Genomic DNA, 18,466 nt, shown 5'->3' on the forward strand with positions numbered 1-18,466 from the left:
ACCAAAAACACTCATTGCCATGACTTATAGCGATACAACATCTCTATCGCTCATTGTTGTAATGATTATATTTGTTTTTCGTTTGCTGATGATCGTTATATGTTATAGCGATAAGCCTCCTTTATCGCTCATCACTATATTATTTTTGTAGTTTCTTCGCATAGTGATAAAAGGGATTGCTATATGTCATAGTGATATACTTTCATCATCACTCATTGCTATGTCAAGATTAGACCTTCTCTGTATAGCGATAAAAGAGTTCGCTATATTCTATAGTGATATCTCCTCCTTTTCGATCATCGAAAACACTCATCACATGACTTGTAGCAATACAACGTCTCTATTGCTCATCACTATAATGATTATATTTGTTTTTCGTTTGCTGATGATCGCTATATGTTATAGTGATAAGCCTCCTTTATCTCTCATCGCTATATTATTTTTGTAGTTTCTTCACATTGTGATAAAAGGGATCACTATATATCATAGTGATATACTTTTCTCATTGCTCGTCAATATATCAAGATTAGGCCTTCTTCGTATAGTGATAGAAGAGTTCACTATATTCTATAGCGATATCTCCTCTTTTTTGATCACCGAAAACACTCATCACCATGACTTATAACGATACATCATCTCTATCACTCATCACTATAATGATTATATTTGTTTTCTGTCTGTTGATGATCGCTATATGTTATAGCGATAAGCCTCCTTTATCGCTCATCGCTACATTGCTTTTGCACTTTCTTCACATAGCGATAAAAGGGATCGCTATATGTCATAGTGATATACTTTCCACATCGCTCATCGCTATATCAAGATTAGGCCTTCTTCGTATAGCGATATGTCCTCCTTTTCAATCACCAAAAATAGTCATTGCCATGACTTATAGTGATACAACATCTCTATCGCTGTAATGATTATATTTGTTTTTTGTTTGTTGATGATCGCTATATGTTATAGAAATAAGCCTCCTTTAACGCTCATTGCTATATTATTTTTTGTAGTTTCTTCGCATAGTGATATACTTTCCTCATCATTCATTGCTATATCAAGATTAGGCCTTCTCCCTGTAGTGATAGAAGAGTTCACTATATTCTATAGCGATATCTCCTCCTTTTTTATCATTGAATACATGTTGGAAATCTTTTAGAATAACTTGGGGGGGGGGGGGGCGCGGTAAATCAATTATTCAAGGTCTAGATGTACAAATAAAACTTTTCTTAACCTAGTGAACCCATTATCCATACATTCATCCAAATGAATATGTAAATACTTGAAACTTGTAGGTTACTGTCTAATTAAATTACGAAAATATAAAGCATGAAACACAACATATTCATCAACACATTTGATACAATGATTTAACGTGGAAACCCAATTTGAGAAAACCCACTAATAACATGCTCCTCCTTTTCACTCTTCTGAAGTGATGCCATGTGAAAGGCCAACCCTGTTAAAGGTTACAATACACACTATTAAATGTTACTTGGTTAAGGGATTTCAATCACCCTGTTAAAAGTGAGCCTTGTTAGAGGACTTTAGGCCATTCATTTGGAATGCCACCTTGTTAAAGGATTTTCCAATGACTATTAAGTCAACCTTAATCCAACGGATTTACCCTAGACTGATACAATTGTTAGAAAGTAACAGTAGAGCTTTGATCTGATACAACTTACAACTTCACTTGCAGATTATAGATCTCTGTTCAGTCCTCAATTCTGCTTGGCTTTCATTCTTTGTAGTTTTGATAGCTTGTTCACCTTTCAAGCATTCATCTCCTTAAGCCTTCTTGCTTAATATGCCATTGCAGACACTTCTCTTGGGCCACTTGATGAAGCAAAACCCTTAATTCCTTCTCCTCCATAGGTTTTCACACATGACACCAAACTCTCTAACTCTTTTGCTTCATGACCAAACATTCCTATATAAAGGAAATTAGAATATTTTCCCACTCATTATCCATTGTCTAAATTAGGGTTTTGGATGGATTAGGTAGGATACAATGTATCTACCCCATATCTTGTCTTCTCTAGAAACTTCTCCTAGAATCCATTTGAATTTGCCTCTAAAAAGGTTTACATAAAATTCTGTACCACCAGCTCATCAATCTTATCTTCCCCCTGGTTCACAAGTTCCAAGAAAAAAAACTTGTTGACTTTTATTTGACAAATCTATGATTTTTATCATAATGCAGTAGCTCGACATTATCAATCTTTTGATGCTTGATACATATTGCATCACTCAGCATCAAATGTAAAATCACTCGGCATCAACTGAAATTCACTTGGCATCTACTGTCTTGCTTGACATCCACTACAATTTTCTTTCACTCAGCTCCAACTGACTTTTTGCTCGGCTTTTACTAACTTTTCTCAGCACCTACTATCCACTCAGTTAAGCTTGACAGATAAACTTTGTTTCACTTATTCCTCTAAACTTTCTAAGTGTAGCCAACCATTTTGTAACCTTAAGTAGATCATCAATACATCATGTCATCGCTGTCTTGACTGATCCTTGTACTTCATTATATAATCATAACTCAACCTTTCCTCTAGGTGCTTTTGTTACATCTTGTTGATCAAATCCTCCTCATCAATCAACTAAGTGATAGTACTTGAAACATATAACCAATTGTCTTACCAACAAATAGCAGGTTTGACATCAGTGATAAAACAATGATTGAAACACATAACAATCTCCCTTATAACAATCTTTCTAATCAATGATCTTTTTAATTAGATTTCAACAAAACACTCATTGCCATGACTTATAGTGATACAACATCTCTATCGCTCATTGCTGTAATGACTATATTTTTGTTTTTTGTTTGTTGATGCTTGCTATATGTTATCGCGATAAGCCTCCTTTATTACTTGTTGCTATATTATTTTTGTAGTTTCTTTGCATAATGATAAAAAGGATCGCTATATTTCATAGTGATATACTTTCCTCATCACTCATCGCTATGTCAAGATTAGGCCTTCTCTGTTTAGTGATAGAAGAGTTCACTATATTTTATAGCGATGTAGTACCCAAAATCTCTTTTGACCATACTGCGATTTCTATAATGTATCTCGACTTATGAAGCCTAATCGCTGTAACTATAGTAGTATATGAAACATCGAAGGAAGAAACAACATTTCTATCGATTGAGGTTTCTAACATGCCTATGCGAAATTAATCTCATTAATGGTTAAACGAAATGTCAAATGATAGATTCCAATGCTTATTCGATGGTTCGAGTGAGGTGGGGCGTTGAAGAACTATACAAAGAAGTCAAGGTAGGGTTTTGCAACATCTGCTAAATGTTTGGTGGAATTAGTGTGGCCAATGCTTACACATTTTCTAACCATAACATCCAGGTGAGTCATGCCATCCACCCCTAAAGATATAACAATAAAGATAAACCTAGTGTTTTCTATGAACCCACCAATGTTTTGTTGAATGAGGGTTACAATGTTTGTGCCTTCAACCTTCAATCAACGTGACCTGTACAATGCAACAACGGTGCAAAACACATCTACTCATGCATTCGTCGGTTCACTTAATGTTATCAAGCAAGAGTCCATTGAAACATATTGAGGAGGAAAGACAAATAAATTATATATATATATATATATATATATATATATATATATATATATATAAGCTAGTAGATTGGAGGAGAATTATCAATTACATATTTGAAGAATTCAAATAGGAAAGACTTCATAACCTAGCACACATTCAGTGAACAATGTACATGACCCATCTATGACTAGAATAAGCATGCACTAGTATTGTGATATTATATTAGATAAATCATTAGCTGGCCACCCTAGAATATAGAGGTTTAAATAGAAAACAACAATTGGATAAGTGCAATCATAATTTGGCAAACTAGATGATTTCAATACTGAATTCTCTTAATGAAAATATCTCTTCTCTTGCCGAAAAGCTGAAAGCCAAGGGCTTCTTGGAGGATAATGAGGAAAAGGATAGAGCTGGAGATAGGATGGATGAGGACATGGCTACAGACATTACTTTCAGCAACTTGGATCAGACAGGTCAGAAGAAGCAAGAGTATATGGTTGAGGAGATCCAGAAGGCCTATGAAGTGGCCGAAACGATGCAGGAGTTGGAGAGAAAGACAAAGGAGTAACATAGGTTTTTCATTTCCTGTCCTTTGGTATGACTGGTTTCTATAGTTTTTGGTTTTTGACTTTTTTTCTGTTTGTTGTTCTGGCCTTTTGGTTGGCCGTAATACTGTGGCTGGGCTTTTGTGCTTATTATCAGCCTTTTGGTATGTATGGACTATGGCTGGGCCTTTGTTGCTTAGTATCAACCTTTTGATATGTTTTAACTTTTGGGTTTCAAGATCCCTGTAAAACCTACTTTTCTAATAAAAAATAATTGGATAAGTGCTATCTTATAGATATCAAAATATATCAAGAACAACAACTTCATACTCTTGTCAAGTCTCAATATCGAACTAGTGCTCAAAACAAATTACCTCAAATCATATTAGACTTGGGTGTGGATGATATTATCTATTACCTTCCTCTATCAATGTATAAGGTGTTTGTTAGTAGATTATAGTGTAAAGGAGTCCAAATTCGAATAAACTCAAGGGTGCAAACTTGGGTGTGGATAATATTATCTATTACCTTCCTCTATCAACATATACGGTGTTTATTAATAAATTCTAGTGTAAAGGAGTTCAAATTTGATTAAAACCAAGGGTGAACTAGTAAATTTCTATAGCTAGTTATATAATCTTATATAACCTTTAAAAATTAGTGGTTGCTCGCAACCTTGGATCCTTCTAGATATTTTAGATTGAGGGTAGAATTTAAGTTATTCTACAGGGGACATTACAATAGATGCATGTTACCAATTTCTTTCTGCATGTGAGGATGATCAAACTTAAATTGTAGGAACAAAACTACAAGAAGTTTCCTATCATACCTAGGTTATTCAATGTGTTCTTCATTATGATATGAACTAGAGCCTAATACTCTATGATGCCTCTTTACTTGTTGCTGTCAGTAGTTTTTCTATTGCTATCTTTTTTAGACATGATTCCTAAATAACATGATTGGTGTATACATTGACTTGTCTAGCTTTTATACAAAGTTGTTGATCTAAAAGGAATTAATATCATACTGTTACAGGAAACTAAAGAAAAAAATAAAATTTCTCGGTATAGATCCACATTTATAATTTATATTAATAATATATTATTAAGGGATACAGTGCACTTACAGAGAGCCATGCATATAGTTTTAACTTTTAACTAGACACTGAATTCCCAATAGAGTGAATGCTTATAGTATTCTCAAGAATAATAAGACAACTATAGTTTATATTAGGTAGTTATCTCAAGAGTTCAAGTATATTTGTACTGCATCAAGAATGATTTATGATATAGCAAACTCATGGTAGGAAGTAAGGCATAGCACATAACTGGTACTAACCAAACAACGCATAGGTAGAAATAAGCATAAAGCATCCTCTGCCTTAGGCTAATGCCTCTTCTGAGTCCAATGAAAGGAAAAAGTTTGCTTACAAATATTTCAAGTAGTCTTGTTTCCCATCTCTTCTGATGAACAAGGGTATCTGGACTAGTGGTTTCTTTACATCCCACGAAAACTGATTCCTCTGGTTGGACACTAATGGAATGCCAACCTAGACTATGAATCTTCATTCCTATCATAACATCCTCAACTGTAGATCTATACATCCATCCGACCTACAACTGGTCAAAAGTGAGTTAGCATCTATGCTATGGAAGATTTTTGTGGGTTGCATCAAATATCTAATATATAAGGTGATATGTAAATTTTTGTGTTTGGATTTGATTTTGTATGCTTTTTTAGCATCAATGTTTTGGATCACACTTCATGATCCATCATCAGGATGAGAGAATACATTGAAAAGTGAAATATACAGACCAAGCCCAACCAAAGGGAAATGAAAATAAAAAGAGGATTGGTCTGCATATTTCACTTTTCCATTCTTGCTTTCTCTTATCTCGATGATGGATTGTGGAGTGTGATCCAAAAAATTGATGCTAAAAGAAATACACAATCAAATCCAAAAACAAAAATTTACATTTCAAATGGATAGTGGACATTTGATAAGATTGATATAAGATGATGGGAAATCTTTTAGTAGGAATTATTTTTAAGAAAAAAAACAAGGTTATGCATCTTTTACCACTTTGCCCCAAGCAGTTTTGGTTTCATATTTGCAACTAGCAACCTTCAAAGCTTCCTCTGTAATCAGGGAAGGAATGGTATGACTATTACATGAAATGTCACTTAGCATAGCCCGAGCTACTTCAACTAGGGCATGGGATTCTCCATATGCTTTCCTCAGTGCCACAGACGAACAAGATGATGCAAAGTTTGGAATCTCTACTTAGGAAACATCATGCATGTTATTGATTGAATATTTAAAGGGTTTATAATTTTTTTTATAAGCCTTTTATGAATCACTATTCCAACCACATGTCAACATGACTGTTCCTCACATTCCATTTTCTATAAATATATTTTATTTAATAAAAGATAATAATGCATTATCATATGAAGCTTCTTAAAAAACAATATATTAAAATAGGATTGAATGCAATAAAATCTTAGTAAATAAAAGAAAGTAAAAAAGAGGAGTCCTTATCATAATTGCCTCAAACATTTTCTAGACACTATATTTGTTGTGCACCTGAAAACAAAGTGGTGTACAACTATAAAAGTAACTTATAGAAAGCTTGCTTCAAATAGGATTGAAATTATAATTTATTATTTTTTAATTAGGTCTAGGGAGTTTCCAAAGGACTCCCACAGTTTTACAATGCTGTCAGTACACAACAAGCAGTCAATAACAAAAAAAAAATCAGCAAAGATATCAAGATTATACCTAAATATAAAAATAATTAAACATTTATTGTTAATATAAAATACTATTATGAACATTAAGATATTAAAAGACATTTAGTAATATATATCATGATTTCATGTGAACTATTTAAATTTGGTAAAACAAAATGCCATATATTGAACTTCAGTCTCTAAACCAATTTAATGCCAAAAATTTCCTATTACCTTGTGTTTGCCTTTCACTTCCTTTCTTGTGGTGTTGATCAATCTTAGGTGGCAACCCATACAAGCCTTTTCTTCTATGAAAGTAGTTGCTTCCTACATAAAGAGGGCCTTGGAGTGCATTTGATCCCTTCCCAATAGTCTGCATACACCCAACATCTCCATTATTACATATATAATCATGTAATAACTCACATAAAAATGCTATAGAGCTCTTAAATAATCAATTTAGAAAAGATCGTAAATTATTTCTTAATTCTACGAGTATTTTCAATTGGTTTCCAAAGGTATCATCCTTGAGACTTCCATGAAATACTTGAGGGAATTGAACAAAATCACATTCTTTCTCTAATTTACATCCAAGGAAAAAACAAATAGCATGTTGTATAGCTTTGCAATCACTGACATGCATATCACTGTCCAAATTTAGTGTGAAATGAGCATTTGTCATCAATGCTGAGACTCTTGCCTGAAAATCCAACACCACATTAGATCAATAAAAAGCATGTTAAGAAACAATATATATTTTCAATACCATCAAAACCTATCATAGTTGATAGTACAATATTTATATATTTCATGTTATTCTTCATAGATGACAGTACAATATTTATATATTTCATGTTATTCTTCATAGATGTCAGTACAATATTTATATATTTCATGTCATTCTTCATAGTTGACATTACTATTAGAATTTCCAAACAATTATTCAAAAAATATTTCAATCACAATTTATACCAAAAACTTTGTAAATAAGTTCTATAAAAATAAATAAAAAAAATCTACTAACCATGACATTCATGGTGCCAACCTTAATGATGGATAACCTTGGGGTGTTTCTCTCTAGCAACATATATTAGGTGGGGCAGAGCATCAACTTTCTTGTCATGAACCATTTTGTTTTCATGAATAACATGTACATATAAAGAATTAATAGTCTGAGATATTCATCCTCTAGAGAAGCTCTTATATCTTGATTAAAGTTTATACTGCAAAAACATAGTAAACAATCATTATAACTTCATACTCTCCCTATTACTTGTACTATACTTGTATGGTTTCTAACACCCGAGCTTCTATACATAAAACCATCAACACTGTAATGAGAAGTAAAATCAGGTGGAACTTGTTTTTCTTCCAATGTTCTACTTATCCTTTTCTTGAAACCTTCATGCTCATCCTACAAAATATCATTTAGCAATGTTAAGGAGGCATGATGATTTAACAACACAAGAACCATTGATTTCTGTATTTTAATCACATCATCATCACCTTCATATCTAGCCATTCTTAGACAAAATCAAGATCAAATGACTCATTTTTATTGTAGAAATACATAAAGGGTGCCCTGTTCTTTATTTTGAACTTTCTACAGAATGGTACCCATTTTTTGGCAAAGCTCAAAGTTTCTACAAGAGAGTAGAAAGTGATGGGAGATGCACCATCATCTGAGATATAACAAGCAAATTTTTCTACTGGATAATCAAGTGCAAGAATAGAAACAACTGTATTGGCAATTATCATAGCGGGCTCCTTGAATGGATCTATGGTAGTGATGATAACATCTACAACAAGAAGCTTGGAAATAGATTCTCCACTATATCTACAAGATAAAAACATAACACAACACCCAAGTTTTTGTAGTGTTTCAAAGAGGAATAAACATATAAGACCTTCACTCATAGAGAAATAAACATATAAGACCTCCTTTTTTTATGATAATAAAAAAATGTGTAAATGAACAACATTTATTTCTACCTCTTGACAGGCCTCTCTGGGTATTGCAATAAACTCATCCTAAAAGAGCAATAATCTATCATAAGGTGAAGAGAAATATCTAAAGGGCGGGCGGGGAGGGGGGAATTTTTAGGAAGGGCCAATTTAGACAACAACAAGCAAGTCTCTTAAAAAATTAGAGATAAGGAGGGCAAGAAAACAAAAAATCTGGGTACGTTATATTGTAGAATTCATTGGTTTTCCAGATTTAGCAAAGTTTCATTTCAAAATTTGTAAGAGGTAAATTTGCCTTGTATTTTTTTCTTAATAATATCAGTTAAACAAAATTATTTGCAACATTATATAATTTTTTAAATATGAAGTTCCATTGCTGCTACTTACAAGTTGAGAGTGAAGTTTCATATAGCCACTAGAGCCGAGTTTGTGTTGGCCAACCTTTTGTAGTCTCGCTTGTGTAGCTTTTGATGTGCTGTCTATGAATTTTTTTAAACATGTTAGACTATATATTTATAAAGATCACTAATTAGTGCAGTACATGGTATATTCATGTATTCATGAAACCTTGATGTAGAGTGCAAACAAAATGACAAGGAACTAGACTAAACCCAAGAAATCATTGTCCAAATGTAAACTCTATGAACGTCCCATGTTTCTCTAACTACAACTGCTAAGAATGCTCTCAGACTAGCATCTCAGTGACAATTCTAGAATGATAAGTATGCTTAAAATGCAGATCTATCAATATGTATGCAAGATCTAAGATGAAAATGCAGATTACGTGTGAATAAAAACTCTTAGAATACTATCAAAATGGACATGCAATGAGCTAAAAATGTGTTAAGATGATACTAAATAACATGAAAACAAAGCTAAAATGCTATCAAAATTACATAAACTTGCTAGAATAACAATGCTAATATGCTCAATATGACAACTTTGAATATGTCTATAATGCAGATGCCTAAAACTTGGGTCCCTTTGCTCTTGAATTCTCCTTTTATTTATAGGATTTTAGAAGGGGTTGGGATAAGAATTTGGGTTTTACCTTTAATTGGTGGATATAAGTGAAATTGAAAATGTCTCATAAGAGACAAGAGGAGCCTAAAAGTTTTGATTTGAGGATAATGTGGGTTTTATTTCAACTAAAATGTCTCATAAGAGACAAGAGGAGGAGTCCAAAAGTCTTGATTTCAAGATAAATGTGGATTTTTCTCCATTCTTTATAATATAAAAGGAGGATTTTCATTTTGTGAGGATAAATCAATTTATTGATTTAATAAAAGTTCCATTTATTTTCAAAAGTTTGTCTTTTTCCCTCTCCCTTTTGAATTTCATTTTATGATTTTGAATTATTTTTCTCCTCTTTTGAAGTTGATTTTTTTCTTATTAATTTGATAGATAATTTAATCAATTAATGACCTGATGCAATCCTTAATTTGAAAGTTCATTTTTTTCCTCTTGTTTCCTTCTTAATTTACATTAATTGATCAAAATTGCGTAATTTAGGTCTTCGCCAATTTTTCAGTGTATACAAATGCTCCTCTTTGAGCTAATATGCAAAGCATAATAGTTCAAAGGCTGTCTTGATTCTTTGATTTTAGGTCAAATTCTGATGATTGAATGTTTGATCGATTATGTTTTGATGTTTCGAGATTGATATGATGTATGATTGTCAATAACTTGATGTTTGAGTGTCATTGATTTTGTTGATTCAATGTTTTGATATTGCGATGTTTTGCTTGGATGCCTTGGTTTTGTTTGATTCAATGTTTAAAATTTTGGCTGGGGTTGATATTTGAAAATTTTGATGCCCCCAGAGTAGAATGCTTTTGATATTTGAAAATTTTTGATGCCCCAGTATACTGCCCCCTTAGAAATGAAATTGGAAAAAATAAATGTGCAAAATAGGAATATTCCAATTTTATTTCTGAAAATGTTGATGAGAACAATTGATAGGGAATGTGTAGTCACAACATGATGTGAAGAATCAATCAGATGATATTGGGTAGATAGAAGAAGTGCCCCCCTTAGGATGCGGAGTAGGGAAAAACAAACATGTCCATCTTAGGATACAAAGGAGGACAAATAATAGGTTCAACAATGTGTTTCAACAAAGTGATGTGTAAAAGAAATTTGGTGATGTTGGATAGAAAATAGTGCCCCCTCAAGATATGGAGTAGGGAAAACTAACATGTCCATCTTAGGATATAGAGTAGGACAAATAATAGGTTCAAGATAGAACCATTAGCTGAATAGCTAAATGTTGAGATTCAATTGATGTAAGATGATCACTTTTGATGAAAAATTGAAGTCATTGTTTGGTGTTCGATTGTTTGAGATGGGATGAGTGCCCCCAGTGAGTAGGAACCTTTGGATCAGACACAAACATATGATGTAAGTGGTGTGACATAGGGTTGACTTGTGGAGCTTTTGTGTTTATTTTATTGGCTTGTCATGTATGTCATTTATGATGAGGACCTTGTTATGTTGATGTTGATGACCTTTTGATGTTGATGTTGATGATTCAATCCTTTCGATATTTGAGATGTTCGAGCTTTCTGATGTTCAAACTTGTGTACTTGTTATATCATGGACTTTATATATCTGATGTGAGAAATGAAATATGTTTAAGGGTAATGAAAATGATGGAATGAAATGAAATGCAATAAATGGAATATGATGAGATGAAAGGATAATGATAAATGGAAAGAAAAAGATAAATGAAGTGAATGAAAGGTGAAATGCAAGGAAATGAAATGGTAAATGAGATGATAGATGGAAAGAAACGTATGGAAGCAAAGGGTTATGTTGGAGATGAAAAGACATGAAGGAATGAGGCTCAACATTTGAGATTTGAAACTTACAAATGAAACTTGAGATCCAACTAAGAATGGGTGAAATAATGAATACATGAAATATTATTAATGTTGTTATGGATAGTGACCCAAAGTTGTTTGAGATTTGAAAGTCACACAATGTAATATGATGTGAAAATAGGATAAATTAGTGATCATAATTGTTTGAGATTCAAAAGCCACATAATGCAATAGGTGGAATAGATGATAGGCGAGAATGAAGTGTGATGAAAGAAAGTCCACAATAGCTGAGTGTTGAAGTGTACCCGAGTATGTTATCATGGTGACTTATTGTTGACTAACCTAACTCGTTGGTTGTAGCCTTTTTGTTAAGCACCGTTGATGAGATCCATGTGTGTGTTATCCATGATTTATGTGCCAATGCGTGATCACAAGAGACCCAAGATGAAAATGCAAACTAAATGAATGCAACTAACTACCACTTTTATTGTAAAGAGATGCAAATTAACTGTCATCATAGAGCATTTAATAAAAAGTGACCAAGTACAACCACCACTAGCTCAACTATGGTGATATGAATACTGTGTCATGCCAAGAAGTACCACCAATCATAGATAATGTACATGAAAAGTATGACAATTTATTGAAATATAAATGTTATAGCCGTAGTAAATAAAAATAGACACACAAACAATCAAATGTCAGATAAAGTCCTCACCTAAGATATCATAAAAAAATGATTAAGGTACACATGGCTTTCCAAACAAGAGGAGGCACTTACAAGTGGACACCAAAAATGCATGAAATCAGAGAATCACAGGAATTGAATAGTGAAAAATCAAAGGAAAATAAAGTATCATGACTTCATCTTGGTACCTCTAGTCAAGTACATCATCGAGGTACTAGAAGTGCATAACAATACAAAAACTAGTAATTGCAGACCAGAAGTGTCGACAGGTGTGTGCAATAGTGTAAAATTTGTTCAAACCATGGATAAAGTGGTTGTAATGGTTGGGCAACAAATTATGGAATGTGTAAGTGGAAATCGGTAGCAACATACATGGAGTGTGTGTTGGCAGAGAAGGTTGCCAAAAATATTTCAGTGGTAATTATGGCATGGGAATGGCAGAAGTGTACTTAATATGGGTGCGGCAGGAAGCAGAGACATGGTAAGGTCGTTAAAGAGTGAGTCCAAGCGAGTGATGGTCATAAACAGGCAGATAACATGGAAATGGAATGAAGTAAGGTGAAGAGTAAAACATCATCATTTGATTGATTAAGAAGTTTGAGGTAATGTGTAAGTGAAAGTAGGTCAGGCTCACTAGATCAATAATAGCAAGAGCGTGATGCTAGCCAAGGAAAGTGGATTAGGAAAGGGCAAATAGCAAATCACATTCAGTGAACCTCTAAAGAACTAGTGTATTAGCTCAAACTGCAAGGTGAATCAAGTTAGGCAAGATAGGGGTTGGCACAACCTGAAGATGTGGGGATCATGGTAGAAGGAATGCCCTTGTTAGCATTAATGATGTTGTCGGGGACTGCAACACGATAGACATTACAGGTGGTATTAGATGATGATGAGCCAATGACTTAAGCAGAGAATAGTCTTCCTGAGATGACGAAGAGTATGTCCAGAGCAGAGGAGGAGGCAGGGGGGATAAAATCTCTAAAAAGTCCATGAAAGAAGCTCCAAGGAGTGTGGGAGATAGTAATGTGGGTGAGGGGATGAGTGGAGTAGGTCAGTTGATTAGCCTCAAAATTTTGGGACAAAGATCAATGGAAGGGAAGCAAGCAATGTAAATGTGGAGGAATCACGGCTAGAGGCGGGGGGTAGAGATCAATCATCAAGTGACATGGAAGAATTATGAAGAATGTTGGTTATAGAGAGAGTTCAAGCAAAGAATGCCAAACAAGAAGTTGAGTTTTTGCTGGGATTAACAGAGAAGGCACGGGAAGATAGAACACTCAAAGTGGTGGTGAATATAGAGCGGGCGTGGGTGCAATCACTAGAAGCAAAACTTCATGTAGAGCAATTGCATTCTAAAGGGAATGATGTAGGGATGTAGGCGGAGCGGTCACGAGCTCAGAGATTTTAGGATTCCCTAAAGATGGTGCAAATGGGGTTGGCAAGTGTGCAAAATGAGCTGGTGTTGTTGCAATCACAGTCTAAGTCATTCAAAGAGGTGATTGCAAAATCGAACTCCTTGTCATTAAAGCTACATGAGCGGTTAGCATTGAGTGAGTCAAAGGTGAGATAGTTGCAGTAGCGGTTTGGTGAGACAAAAGAAGATGTGGAGCATTGGCGAATGGCTACTGATCAAATGTAGCAGGAGCAGGATGTAGCTCAACAAGTGATTATTGTACTAGGAATAAACAAGCTAGTAGAGAATGTGTTCGTGGACATGCAACAAATGACATAGGTACACCAGGAAGGTGCCTATTATATGGGACTTTATCATCAGACATTCCTGAATGAGAACTGATGGGAGACATAGTTTGTGGATAGGGAAATTGTACAACTGTTAAATGTGTAGTTGTGTGGTGGTAAGTTTTTGATTCCCATGGATGCGATGTGGGTAGAGGATTAATGCTAGGGGCTTCTTCTTCAGGAGCTAGGTCTGAAGAAATGCCATTGATTTGACATCTTGTCTTGCCACCTCCCCTAGGGAGGCTAGAATAAATGATTTGCCAGAGGATATGTGAATGTAATGTTGTCATTGCTGTCATAATAGAATAAAATTTGTATTTGTTTTTGTGGCAAGAAAAAGGACAACTGGCGGTAATGTTAAGGTATCAAATGAACATTGTTTGTGTTTGTTTTTGATATTTTTGGAATGTATTTGGACATATTTAGCATTTTTAGGAATATGTGGATGTTTTTGGAATTTTTGGGAATATTAAAATGTTTTTGGAATTTTTGGGAATATTGAAATGTTTTTGGAATTTTTGGGAATATTGAAATGTTTTTGGAATTTTTGGGAATATTCAAATGTTTTTGTGATTTTTGGGAATATTCAAATGTTTTTGTGATTTTTGAAAAATGTTGGAAAAGTTTTAATCTTCATAAAAGTGGGAACAATATGATCTATAGAGTAAGGAAAACCTTACTTGTATGGGGGGAATTGAATGTCTGTGTGGGCTCGTAATGATAGATGAGTACAGATTTGCATAACATTTGGAGAGCTATGATGTATAAGGCATAATTTTGTGTATATTAATATCCTTTATAGATGATTACAAGCCAACATTGGGATGTTTCTCTAGGCGTGTGCTAAGACAGGCACTCTTGAGGCCTATGAAAAGGTGTTTGGGGGCCCAAAAGGACACCTAGGCCTTGAAAAAGGTGCTTTGGCCGAAAAAAAAACATTTTAGGGGCCCAAAAAGGCATTTGGGCCTAAAAGGTGCTTGAGGGGCCTAAAAAAAAGGCATTTGGACCTAAAAAGGCACTTGAGGGGCCTAAAAAAAAGGCGTTTGGGCCTAAAAAGGTGCTTGAAGGGCCTGAAAAAGGCATTTAGGCCTAAAAAGGTGTCTTGGGGGCCTAAAAAAGGCCAAAATAGGGCCTTGAAAAAGGTGTTTGGGCCTAAAAAGGCACTTTGGGGGCTTGAAGAAGGCGTTTGGGGCCTACAAAGGCAAGGAGACCCCTACGATCTCTCAAACTTACGCTTACTTATTCTGTGCCCCTTGTTAGGGGATGATGAAAGAATTCGACAAATATCTAGGCCTTTCGGGATAACATTGATATATTTGTGGGAGGGGTCTAAATCAATCATGGCCACTGCAACATAAATAAGACTAATAATCTGTCGAGAATTGCTGTTCTTGGTTGGAGGAAAGATAAGGGGCTCTACCGAATCCTCTTTTGCTATTCGCATTGTGTCAGATTTTCAAAAGCCTAGCAAGATGTTTTAGGACATAACTACACTGCTCCTTTAATGTCATTGAGGCACTTTTTTGTTGTTATTGGTTTTGCTTGAGGTAATGGAGCCATGAAATATGCCATAAAATATTAAATATTTTTCAATATAGTGGGGCTCACCATTGATTTCATATAAAATTGGTCGAGGTACTCATACCTGTCCCAAAGCAGCAGCAATTATAGACGAACACCAATTCGACATGAAATCAATGGATCATTGGTTTGAAAAATACATCAATAAGTTATTTATAGTTGAATAACTTATTTGAGTTGAAATGAGCCATGTCTAGCTAGAATTTTGGGGTGTTGTTAATTATTTTTTGATTTTTTAGCTATTTCGATAATTATTACCTCCTTTGGAATGTTTTTGGCAAATTTTGACCACTTTTGAATGTTTTTGATAAGTTTTGATAGTTTTTGAATTTTTTTGATAATTTTCAATTTTTTTTGTTAATTTTTGATAATTTTTGATTTCTTGATTTTTTGAAATAATTTTTGAATTTTTTTTGATAATTTTTGACAATTTCCAAAATTTTTGATTATTTTTTGACAATTTTTGAATTTTTAAAATAATTTTTGACAATTTTTGAATTTTTTTTGATAATTTTTGACAAATTTTGAATTTTTTTGATAATTTTTGACAAATTTTGAATTTTTGATAATTTTTGACAAATTTTGAATTTTTTTGATAATTTTTGACAAATTTTGAATTTTTTTGATAATTTTTGATAAATTTTGAATTTTTTGATAATTTTTGACAATTAATTTTTTTTTGATAGTGTTTGACAATTTTTGAATTTTTTTGATAATTTTTGACAAATTTTGAAGATTTTTGATAATTTTTGACAAATTTTAAATATTTTTGATAATTTTTTTACAAATTTTGAATATTTTTGATAATGTTTGACAAATTTTGAATTTTTTTGATAATTTATGACAATTTTTCAACTGGTGGGGTTGAAGCGAGGATGTGAGTGAGATTTGTTGGACTAGGGAGATAGCTAGGATCGTGTGGAGGCACCTAAACAGTCAAGGAGACCAAAGTGGGCCTAAAGGGCTAAGAGTGGGCTCAGAGAGCTCTATTGGAGATGATGAAGGCAAAAAGAATGTTCAGAATAACAAAAAGATCAAATGAAAAGCTAAAACGGATATTGGGAATTATTGGTCATGGTGAATAGCTGAGAGGTGCACTGATTATCTTGCAATTTATGTCTATGGTATCTCAATACATAATCTGACTCCATGTTTCTCCTAATCTATTGTGCTTCCCATTGATGTTGTTATGTTGACTATCTCTACTGCTATGAGTTGTGTTTGATGCTAAGAAACCACTGAATTGGAACCCACAAGTGTTTCTCAATTAGGTATGTGTGAAATTAACTCGACTGTGCTAGATAAGTCTTAAACAAGCAAAATTTGTAACAGAGACAGTTGCTTGAGTACTGTCTTAACTATTTTTCAGCATTGAAGGACTTGTGTTGTTTAGGGAAGTCCAATGGTGCTATCTCTTGCTCCTTTTCAAACCAAAGGTGGCATTTCTCACTTCTTTTGTACCAATTTATATATATATATATATATAATTTGATAATATGTCTCCTCAAAGTCATTAGACATAGAATCTTTTGAGATGGATGCTGTTGATGGGTTCTGCTAGATCGACACCATCATAGTCAGCAAGTTTGTAAGTACCAGTCTGAAAAGACTATGTGATAATGTAAGGACCAATCAAATTGGCCTCCCATTTGCCTTTCTTTTCCCTAGCAGCTTGATTTTTAGGGTTTTCTTAGAGCACTATGTCACCAACTTGAAAGACATGGGGTTTGACCTTTTTGTTGTAATGTCTTGATAATATATTTTGATACACTTTGAGGTGTTCATGTGTCGTACACTAATGTTCTTCTAATAACTCTAGCTACTCTAGACAAGCCACTCTATAGTCTTCATCTAATAGGATGTTTCAAAGAGTAATTCTCAAGGATGGAATCTCAACCTCCAAGGGAAGAATGAACTCAAAATCATAAACCAAAGAGAAGGGTGTTGCGCCTATAGGTGTCATAACACTTGTCCTATAGGCTTAGAGGGCATGATTCAGTTATAAATGCCAATCTCTACCAATATCGTTGATAGTTCTCTTGAGAATGTTGATAATGGTCTTTTTGGTGGCCTCTACTTGGCCATTGTCTTGCGCATAATAAATTGACGAGGAGTGGTGTATAATATAAAATTTCTCACATAATTTATCAATTATTTGATTCTTAAAGTACAAGGCTTTAACAATAAGAATGACTTGAGGTATTCCAAACTGATAGATAATATGGTTTAGGATGAAGGAAGAGGTTTGTTTTTGCATAGAGTTAGCAAGTGGTGCCACTTCAACCCACTTGGTGAAGTATTCTGTGGCATTAATAATCCGTTTATGTCTCTTAGAGGAAGGTAGGAAGTGGATGGCTCTAATTAAATCAAAACCCCACTAATAAAAATTCCATGGTTTGGCCAAAAGGTTGAGCTCTTGGGATGGCGCATAAACCACGTTACCATGGATTTGAAATTTTTTGTAAGTCTTAACATAGTTGATAGAATCCTTTTCCATGGTTGGCCAAGTATATCCCATCCTATGAATCTTTTTTGCTAATGTACAACCACTGGAGTGTGACCCACAAATCCCTGCATGGACTTCTTATAGAGCAACTCTCGACTCATCCTTCTCAAGACATCTAAACAAAGTATTGTCAAGAACCTTCCTATACAATGTATCAGCCACCAAAGTGTAGTGTGAGGTCTATTGAATGAAATTATGTTTCTGGTTGCGGGAAAGGTCAAAGGGATGGTGTTATTGTTAGGATTAAACCACAGACATAAATAATAATTAAATGCAAATATAACTAATAACAGAAAATAATAGATCA

The 18,466-nt window shown here is 33.9% G+C and overlaps 1 pseudogene; it reads right to left on the reverse strand.

The window, feature by feature from the left end:
- Positions 1 to 6,835: 6,835 nt before the first annotated feature.
- LOC149534676 (cellulose synthase-like protein H1) lies at positions 6,836 to 8,887 on the reverse strand (annotated as a pseudogene).
- Between the last annotated feature and the right edge of the window lie 9,579 nt (positions 8,888 to 18,466).

This window comes from Cupressus sempervirens, chromosome 10 (assembly GCF_028749045.1).
Source record: "Cupressus sempervirens isolate cs-2001-9-10 chromosome 10, ASM2874904v1, whole genome shotgun sequence".
NCBI classification, from domain to species: Eukaryota; Viridiplantae; Streptophyta; class Pinopsida; order Cupressales; family Cupressaceae; genus Cupressus; species Cupressus sempervirens.